Raw genomic sequence first — 10,396 nt, 5'->3', positions numbered from 1 at the left:
GTGTTGTGTGAGGATAAGAAATGCAGAGTGGTACCACAAGTCACCAAAGCCACCATTCCCCTAACAGACGAAAGGCTCATGGTGACAGTCCCTGCAGTTTACAGCAAAGCTCTCAATTGTAGCCCTACGAACTTCAGGTAAGCGATAAATCTGGGCTTCAAGACATCTCTGTTCTCGCTTTAAGTTTATACTTGATTTGAATGAAATTCACAATTTCAGCATCAAAATCCAGATTTAGATTCCAGACCAAACCTTGTCTCTTTCATAAAACTTAAGTTCAGATGTTCTATAACCCACATACATGTTCACTACTTTTGACAGATAAGAACTTTCGCAAATTGATTATAAATGCGTTTTCCCAGATTTACACCCTCCTCTTGCAGATACTGCCGAGGGCGTAGCTTGGGTGCACCGGGCCGGTTTTCCAGCCGTGTGGAATCAACATCTCCAGCTGAACTGGGGCCGGGAATTATATAAGACTCCTCAGCAGCACAGTGAGCTTTTGGGTATTTATTTCCAGGCTGGTATATCCGGCCAGACTTCCTGCGTTTAAGCTTTCCTTTCGTTATTTTTTAAATGACGTACCTCAAGTCTTTCAATGAAATCACAACTGTAACACCTTTGGAGACTAGATACAAATTAAGGAACCATTATGTGTAGAAAGCCTTTTGATGATATAAAATCAGATAAGTAAACAGGATTCTCATGGTTTATAAAAGGCCTTGTGGACCTTTCATTCTTTACTTGGGTAAGAGCAGATTAAGTATGTAAGAAGGGGGGATACAGATGTGATAGTAAACAGTGTTTTTTTTAGGTATGTTTGTTTTTATTTTATCATCATTTTGAAGGTAATGATTGTATACCTACAATTTAAGGTAAAAATAGTTCAATTATCATAACTTTTTCATTTTTTCATGATTCAATTTTGGAAATGCATGATTTTTTTAGTGAAAATTCTAAGTTTTTTCTTTCATATTTAGTTCTAAAATTCACATTTTAAATGGTGTGAAGGGACCAAATCAGGGATAAGTAACAAGTGTTACACAAACACTGTAATATGTTCTTTATTTCAAGTTAATCTATAAATTATCTCTGGAGAATTTAGTCTGATCTCCATTTCTCAGAAAATGTAGCTGTCGAGGGCCTATTCCATCAATGAGTATCACTGTCTTTAAATTGCTGTTGCGGTACAGTTTTAAATAGCAAAAGTTCTATGGCCCTGCTTTTTTGCAACTCCTCAATTCATTTTTGTACAGCGAGAAAAGTAAGGGAATTCTAGAGATTTACTAGAATTATGGATTGTTTTTCTTGAGTTACACAGTACATAAGGAGGATTTAGTGTGTACACAACTCCTCATTCATTTTCATATGTTGTTTGCAGACTTTATAAACAGAAAATTCCTGTTTATTATTTATACATGTAACATAGATGTGTACAAGACTAACATTAGAAACATGACATAAAAGAGATCACTATGATTTATTTTCTCAAAAAAAGAAGATATTTTTACTGTTAAAGTTAGAACTTTTACTGCATAGTAAGAAATGTCTTCTGCTCATCTTTATGACATCATTACATGGAATGATGTTAAGACACATTTCCACATGACGCAGCTCATTTATATATTTTGTTGATGGATTGTTTAGAATGGGTCAGTTTTAACTGAACAGAATGTTTTAATCGCCATTTTACAGAGTGCCAGCCAGTCGTTGCCATTCTTTACATTGTTGAGGAGGACAGTCCTTCCAACATAACAGTTCATTCAATAAGAGGTAAAAAAAACTTGACTCGTTTGCATTTTCGATTGCTAACAGAATCTTGACCTTTGACAGTTTGAGATTATTAAAATTATTATACCTGACATCTATTCAACATATAGTAAAAGCTCCAGGACAATATGTTCAACTATCACTTAACATTATCACCCCCTGCCAGATTATATAATCTTATATGATGATAACTCGTTTCTTCAAAATTGTTGTTAAATATATAATGTTTAAACTAACAATAAAATGGAAATTATGCTCTTTAAACACAGAACCATTATTAACTGTCAGATGCTACTGGTAAATGAACTGGTCTTGATGTACTTTTTGTGAGATAATAACTATTTGCATATTACTACTATTGTACATTCAAAAGAACATCGTCTTGTTTGTATGTTTAAATGGCTTTATTATGTTCCCCCAGTGTAAGACTATCAGTGATATATTGAGATTTATCAGTGTAATAACATGATATTTTACTGTTTAATATACATGAAATATCCTTGCGCTATATGATAATCCTATGTTAGTAGTACAACAGGATTCTTGATTATTAGCCATTCACATAAAATCTTAATAGGACAGAACAGTTAATGTAAATCATTTCGAGAAATTATGACATTAGTGATGCCTTTCTTGTTTAAATTCATTTTTGTATTTTAAGGTAAAGAACGGATCAATGATTTCCTGGATACGGACAAGACCCACTCCCTGCAGGGATTAAGCAGAATAGAGCAGTATTGAAAAACAAGAACAAAACTTTTTAATAAAAACAAAACACTTTCGCTAGAAAGCACAGAAGCAAAAAGCAGCAATGACCATACACTGAAGTGATTGGAGTTTCACCACGATATGATACTATAAAGAAAGTCATCAAGTCGGTCGGTTTTGCAGGTGGTCTGTGCAAAAGTGCAAAAAATTTGTGACGCAAACCAAAATACTTAGACTAAAGTTTTCAAAATACTGTCTTTGAACTTTAAACGTATGTTCACATGAAGTGAAGATGTATTTGACATCTATATGATATGGATCAGTCCAATATTTGTAAGAGGGGGGAAAGGATTCGTAAAAATTTCGTGATGCAAACAAGTAATCATTTTCAAGACAATAATGAATTATAAATATTTAAAAGATACATACTGTGGAAGAACTTTTTATACATACTTATTCACATTAGTTAAGAAAAATCTGGACTCAGTTTGTTCTGTACCTAGCAAGCAATAATATGCAAATAAAGTAACTTTATTATTCATATAAATTAAGTCTGGTAACTTGTTTAACAGTATGAAATAAATAGCACAACAGCTACCTATTAGTTTGACTGACCACTGTGCATACACTGTGATATATAGCCATGGATATTAAAGTGACCATTAAAGCTGCACTCTCACAAATTGACAGATTTGACCTTTTTAGCTCGACTATTCGCAGAATAAGGAGAGCTATCCTAGTCACCCGAGCGTCGGCGTAACCACTTGTGTAAAAGTTTGCGTACCACCTCAAATATTTTCAAAGTCCATTGACATATGGCTTAGAAAATTTGCACACTTGTTCTCTATCATGCCCCCAACCTATACACGGGAGGAGGTAATTCTATCAATATTTTGACAAAATTATGCCCCTTTTTAGACTTAGACTTTACGTTAAAGTTTGCGTACCACCTCAAATATTTTCCAATTCAATTTATGTAAATATCTCAGCACATCATGTATTGCATTTTTAAATCTAATCTAACAGTGATCCATCCATGTTTGGCCAAAACTTTTCAATCCATACACCGAAAAGCGGCGAAATAGTCGAGCGCGCTGTCTCTGTGACAGCTCTTGTTTTATTTTTTGTCTCAGAATCTATATAATCATATAATGATAACACAACTTAGGTCTTTCCAGGATTAGTGTGCCACTTTGTAGGTTAATATTCATGCAAGTATGAAACTGACAGGAAATTTTGGATATTTGCTCAGTAACCACAACATTATGTCATTCTTGTTGTATTCATCAAAAGCTAATATAGCTTTAAAAATTGGGTACAATTTTCCACCATTCTGTCAACTGCATGCTGCATTGTTGCTACAGTTATAGTGAATTTTCCATAAAAAATAAGATTGAGTTTCAAAGAGACAATACATAAATCCGTCAACAATTTATTAAATGGACATTTTTGCATTGATAAGATTTTTTGGAACCCAGATCTAGAATATTGGAGCCTTAGGCCATAATAATACAAAAACCTTGTCATATGTACACAACCACCTTTCAATATAATTATTTTAAGAGATATGGTAACACGAGTGCTTAATTATAACATTTTGTCAAAGTTTGTGAATGTTTGTTCTTTGGATGTTCAGTAAATATTTCTGAATAAATTCCGGTGTTTATTCTATTCTTAAACCAAAATAGGGTTTTCGACGGGCATGGACAGGCATAGTATAAACAGAGACACCAGTATCTTCCATAAACCTCAGTTTTACCAGGGACCTATAAACCATTATAGGTCCGTGGTTTTACTTAATGTTTATAAACATAATATAATACAATGTAGCATGTAACATGAAACAGCAATAGAACTTAATACAAGAGTGAACTGTACAAATACAATTTTATTATAAGAATAAAAAGTTACTGCCTGGAAAGCTTGGATTTATTTTAACAATACAATTCAAGTTTACATCAGTTCTTTTATCCCCACCAAAGGCAGATGGATATTCTTTCAGTGTTGTCTGTCCGCCCCTACTCCCCCCTGTTCGTCCGTCTGTAATACTTTTTTTCTGTAACAAGCCATATTTTGGTTCTTGATAATAAATATTTGTTGAAACTTTGAATGAATGTATATTTGATAAGGGAAATGATGTGTTAAGAGCTTTTACATTCCACTTATGTATAGCAGATTTATGGCCATTTGGAACTTAATAATAGCTATCTCTTTAAGAAAATTTTCCACCAGGAGCCATATCTTAATACTGGTGGGCCATATATCACTTTCCATAAGGTAAAATACAGGAATGGAAATGGTGCATATCAAATGCCGTCAAAATCTATATAGTTATGTATAGTAGAGTTATGGCCCTTTGTTACTTTCAAATAACCATTTTTGCCTGTAGACAGAAACAGGTCCAATTAATAACTGATGAATGGTCAGGCATAGTGTCCTCAAACTTGGTAGTTTGTTGATATTGACAAGTAGATGACCCCTATTGTTTTGATACCAATAGGGTACTTAAGGAAGTATTTTTTCTCTATTTAATGTTTATCACTATGCCGAAATTTGACACCCACTTTGAAATCATTTATATCCATGGGTCACAATTCAAACATGTAACCCTATGAACAATGTTCTTTAATCATGAGCTAACTGTTTCAAGCGTTATCAGATCAATTTGTGTGCAGAGGAAACTTTTATTTTTTTAACAAGCACAACATTTGTATTTAGCATTTACATTTTATAAGTAATTCAAATGAAAGTTCTTTTTAACCATAATATATCAAATATTAAATCACCACTAGCGGATTGAGTGGGGGGGCGCAGTCGGCGCGTGCCCCCTCTCAAATCGTCCAAGTTTACTTTTTTGTCAAAACAGGAGAAGAAAATAATAAAATACGCACATCATGCATCATTTCCGACTACAAATTTTTAAAATATTCTTGATTGAGTAACCCCAAATCCTCATGCAAACGGCCCTAAATTACGCCCCCTCTAACGTCAATTCCTGGATCCGCCCCTGACCATTATACATTTTGTTTACCAAAAGGTACACAGACCAAGTGACTGAAGATAACTTGCATTTAATGAACGAGCTGGTCGGTTAAAGATTTCCGATGAATATCCTATGAAATTTGTAGCCCTCCCGTTCCGACTGGTCATTGTTTCGGGATACATTATAAACAATTATGAAAAATTACCATTACCAAGTTGTTTCTTAAGCTTACGGGAGCTTTCAGTGTCAAAAGAATGATATATATAATTTGTCCCCGTAATGCCATAAAATATTGATGGTCCCCTTAATGCCTCAAAAAGAATATAATATATACACTGGTCTCCATAACCCTTCGACATATATACCTATCCCCTTAAAACCTGCAACATACTTACAAATTATTAAGGCGACCGCAAATAACGTATTTTTGTTAACTAATTTAAGAAGCCTAAAGCTTGTACACATAATAAATGATCATTTCAGTACTAGATTATAAAAAAACGCAATATAAAGTATAAAACAAAAACTATACAAATGTCTCCTTAATGCCGTAAAATATATACGGTCTCCTTAATGCCCAAAAAGTAGTAAAGTAGTCAAGGCTTAACCTTTTCTTATTTACATAATAAAACCATGAAATGTGCAATTTTTTATTATACAAATAATTCCTCGTAAATATTATACTACGTCATCTGTTGGTGAGTGTGTCTAAAATAACAAAAAGTCGGCTATGTAGGAAATATAAACAATAATTAACGGAAATTTTGACAGAAATAACCTTATACAGTTATAATACATGACACTGAAAATAAAAAAATAAATGTGTTCCAAATTTAAGTGTTGGAAATTGAAACAATCGCAGTGCCGTAGCTACACTAAGGCACACCGAGGCACCGGTGTTTTTGGCATATAACAATTTCTTTAGCTCTAAAAAATAACTCTTTTCGACTTTCTTCATTTGCCTCAATGTACACAAACCATCGAGGCGGAATTATGTCTATATTTGAAAAAAGAACTGAATATTAGATATAATAGAATAAACTCTACAAACTACGTTACCATACCGTTAAATGTTGACTTATTGATTATGTAACATTTAATTAGGAAGATATCACGAATCAATATTTTTATACATGCATCGGGCATGGTTGAACGTTTGGGACAATGGAACCTTGATCTCCATAAATGGTGCGGCAAAAGATTTGATGGGGCTGCAACCATGAGTGGGCACGTGTATGGTGTTCAAATGAGAATAAAAAATCTATTTCCTAAAGCAAAGTATTTCACACACTGTGCAAGCCACTGTCTAAACTTAGTTATAGCGTCATCCTGCACCAAAGTACCCGAAAAAAGACACTTTTCTTTGGCTTTTATTCAAAGTGGAAAGATATATTAAAAACATTCTTGACTATAGATGTGTCTGATCTGTTGGCTGGTTTGACTGAAGAAAAAAACATGAACACGAAACTCTACTATACGACGTGTCTATGCCAACACTGTCGGACACACGTTGGCTATCACGTGTTGACTCAATTTGCACGCTGATTGTAAATTATGACAATATATACGATACGCTACAACAAGTGCTTGATGAATCTTCAGGCCAATCTGCACATGATGCAACAAGTTATATGCACGCTATGCAGCGATTTAAAACCTGTAGTTGCTGAACTTACACACTACACGCTGGGGTTTGTTCGCCCGCTGTCTGACAGCCTTCAGGGAAAGTCGTGTAACCTTTTAAAGGGGCATACTGAGGCACAAAACATCATTGAAATTCTCCAAAATATTAGAAATGAGGATATGTTTGACAAATTGTACAATCGCGTAGTAAGTATTGCTTCATCTATTGAAGTTGTGTCGTCAAAGCCAAGAACAGTTAGCCGATAGAGACACCGAGCAAATTCATCTTCGCATAAAGCCAGTGTCCAAGACCATTGCACATTGAATTATTACTTTCCATTCCTCGACCACATGATTTCACACATGAAGACACGATTCCCTGCTGAACTGGAAGGCGCACTTAAGGGAACCATTCTTCTTCCTGGACACATGCAAAATCTTGACTCCGCTCTAACAGATGAAATAAAGGAGGCATTTCTATATGACTTGCCGAACCCTGGAGATTTTGAACAGGAAGTATGCCGATGGACCTTGATAAACAAAAACTGTACCAAAGTCATGACGCTGGAAGAAGGTGCGACTGCATGTGACGAAGTCTTTTTACTCAACTTAATTATGTGTCTGCCTGTTGGTTCTTGCACTTGTGAAAGGAGTTTCAGTTCACTGAGACGGCTTAAGACCTGGAGTCGGAGATCAATGGGTTCCTCACGACTTAATGGTTTGGCACTTGCCTACGTCCACAGGAACAACATTTCTGTTAACCCTAAACAAATTCTTAAGTTGATGGGCGCCACAGGACACTATCGACTAGCACTGGCATTCAAAAATTAAAGCGACGATATGTGAGACGTTTAGAAGTAGGTTTATGGTATTGGTAAAACAAAGCCTCATATGATTGTTACCCCGTATATCATTTTTTAGCCCCAAGAAGATTGCAAAATCGAAAGGGGCCTGGTACGGGCTGTAAGGTGCGTGACTGATGCTCTCTTACCCCAAAACGTCGATTGTCATGAAGGTCTCGTGGCTTCGATGTGGAGGGGCATGGCATTTATTTCGCTGTAAGAACCTGTCTCCCTCTCTTTCATATCTACTGATGATTTCTTGGGAGGCCATTACACAGCGCCTTTTCATCTGTAGAGAACAGTCTGGGGACCCATCTGTCACACACTTTTGATAAGTTGAGATGTTCTTTCATGATATTATGAACAACTGTCCCAACCCCGTTAGCTGAACGGAGTCGCCAATTTCCCTCACTGTCATCCGCTGGTCTTCTTGTAACATGTCCCGCACTTAAATTAAGTCACTTTCACTCACGACTGACGGCCTGTCGCTCGGCCTGAAATCGCACACATGTTCATGCCCGTCACTTGAATGTTCATGCCAGCGAAATACCAAAGTCTTGCAGTTGTTGGCTTTGATTTACCCCGTGTTAAGGATTTGTAGGAGTCGTCCCGCTGCCGCGTGCCTAACGTCAACGTTGGAGTTTTTTCCGACATCTTTGAATTACCTGTCTACTTCGGTTGACCGTACCAAACTTGTTTATAGTTTAATGACGTCTATAATATGCGCAGTGATACAGCCCACGTCATACTGTTGTCATATGGAGTAGTGTATATGAATTATGAACAATTTTCAGCAAACGTCAATTTTAAAGTGTTCTGTAAGCGCTGGATGGGTTTTCTTGACAGCCATTTTCTTCCTTAGTATGAGATAATATAATTTTATTTATAAAAAAAACCCTCTTGCATAGTCTATATACACAGCTTTATATCGTTTGTTGATTTAAATAAAAAATGTTTTGAAATATCGACACAGTCTCAAAACTTTTGGGTCATAAACAGAATATTGGTCGAAGTTAGGCTTCTGGGCTTTTCCCTGTAGTCATTAGGCCAAAGGCCTGTTGGCTTGCATACTTTTATAACCCTATCTCGGAGGTTACCATCGGCAGATCGACAGAACATTTTAAACTTTTGACGAATTAATGCGCGAAAGGGCGTTTCAACCCCAGCGCTGCTTGGACTGCGGTGGTCAACGACTTAATTTACAATAAAATTTACATCTAAATTACCTAGTTACCAATCTGCTCTAATAGCTACGGACTGCGTTCTGCATCTTGCTAAAAGAAGCGCTGTAGTGAGTGCTAATAATATGTTATGCGGTTAATATAGTGCGAAAAAGCTTCGTTTTTGCGTAATTACGCAATTAAAATCTTAGAAAACGCAATTATTTTAATACCGATGAGTCACAAAACGCAATAAAAAAACATAATACGCAAATAGTTTCAAGATAAACGTGTATATATCTGTGTTTAGATTTTGGCAGCGGCCGGGGAACTATATACTATCGGTTTAAAATAGAATCCGGGTCATCGGATTCAGACAGATGTATTTCCCGGAAATTTCCAGGAAAAAACGAATCTTAATTGAAAATGGAATTAAACACTCATTTGGCATCAGATACAGAACCAAAATGTTTTAAATGCAATTATAATGTTTCATTTTATCCTATAATTAGTTTTCTTTGATGCTTTTAGCTCATTCACAAGTGTATGTTCTATGTGTTAAATAGCCTAAATTGGCTCCTACCTCACAATTTTTATCAAAATTGTTCGTATGTACCTACACAAAATAACTGGTTATGCGATTGTATTGCATTAAACCATTTACTTGTGTAAGTACATACTAATATCCTTTTACTAAATGCTTACTTTTCATTTCAACAGTTAAAGTCAAAGCGTTAACAGGCTTTCGACCTGCGACAATTTGTGAGTATTAAGTCATGTTATGCCGAATGGAACGGAAAGTGTGTGACGATTTCTCAGTTTGTCTCAGTAACTTCAGCCCATAGTATTGAGCATGTTGCATATTTATAAAGCACTGATATAAAAATGTTCATTTTGTCCACGATGGTAGTAAATTAAATATGACTCAGTCATGTTTCAAGTATAGAGTAGAATTAACTAAACAAATGTCTCAATGTTTTATCCGTGGCAATGCATTGTTTATGAAACCAAAGTTCCAGAAGAGGGTTAATAAGCAAATGACACCATTCTTTAGTAATAATTTGGGTATTCCACATTTTAAATGCGTATTTCGGATGACTGATACTACAAGGTTTTGATGTAATTGAGTATCAGCATAATAATCGATAAGTATTTGCGAAGGAATTAATGAGCAAGCAAACACTTTTTTTAGATGTTTATGCTAAATTATTTTACAAATGCATGGCTTTATTTACAAAACGTAGCAGGCTAGATCCCTTTTAACGCTTTAAGCGCTTTGATTATTGTTTTCTTAATTATATCAATTTAGA

At 35.3% G+C, this 10,396-nt stretch overlaps 1 long non-coding RNA gene across 1 annotated transcript; it reads left to right on the top strand.

Annotated features, from left to right (window-relative positions):
* Nucleotides 1-4,052, top strand: LOC128211448 (uncharacterized). The gene is made up of 4 exons (XR_008257285.1): nucleotides 1-137; nucleotides 384-494; nucleotides 1,696-1,773; nucleotides 2,432-4,052. It is a non-coding gene; the product is annotated as an uncharacterized LOC128211448 (long non-coding RNA).
* Nucleotides 4,053-10,396: the final 6,344 nt, after the last annotated feature.

This window comes from Mya arenaria, chromosome 12 (assembly GCF_026914265.1).
Source record: "Mya arenaria isolate MELC-2E11 chromosome 12, ASM2691426v1".
Classification (NCBI taxonomy): Eukaryota; Metazoa; Mollusca; class Bivalvia; order Myida; family Myidae; genus Mya; species Mya arenaria.
Note: the sequence above shows the minus strand (reverse complement) of the source record. Positions and strands in the feature narration are given on the sequence as shown.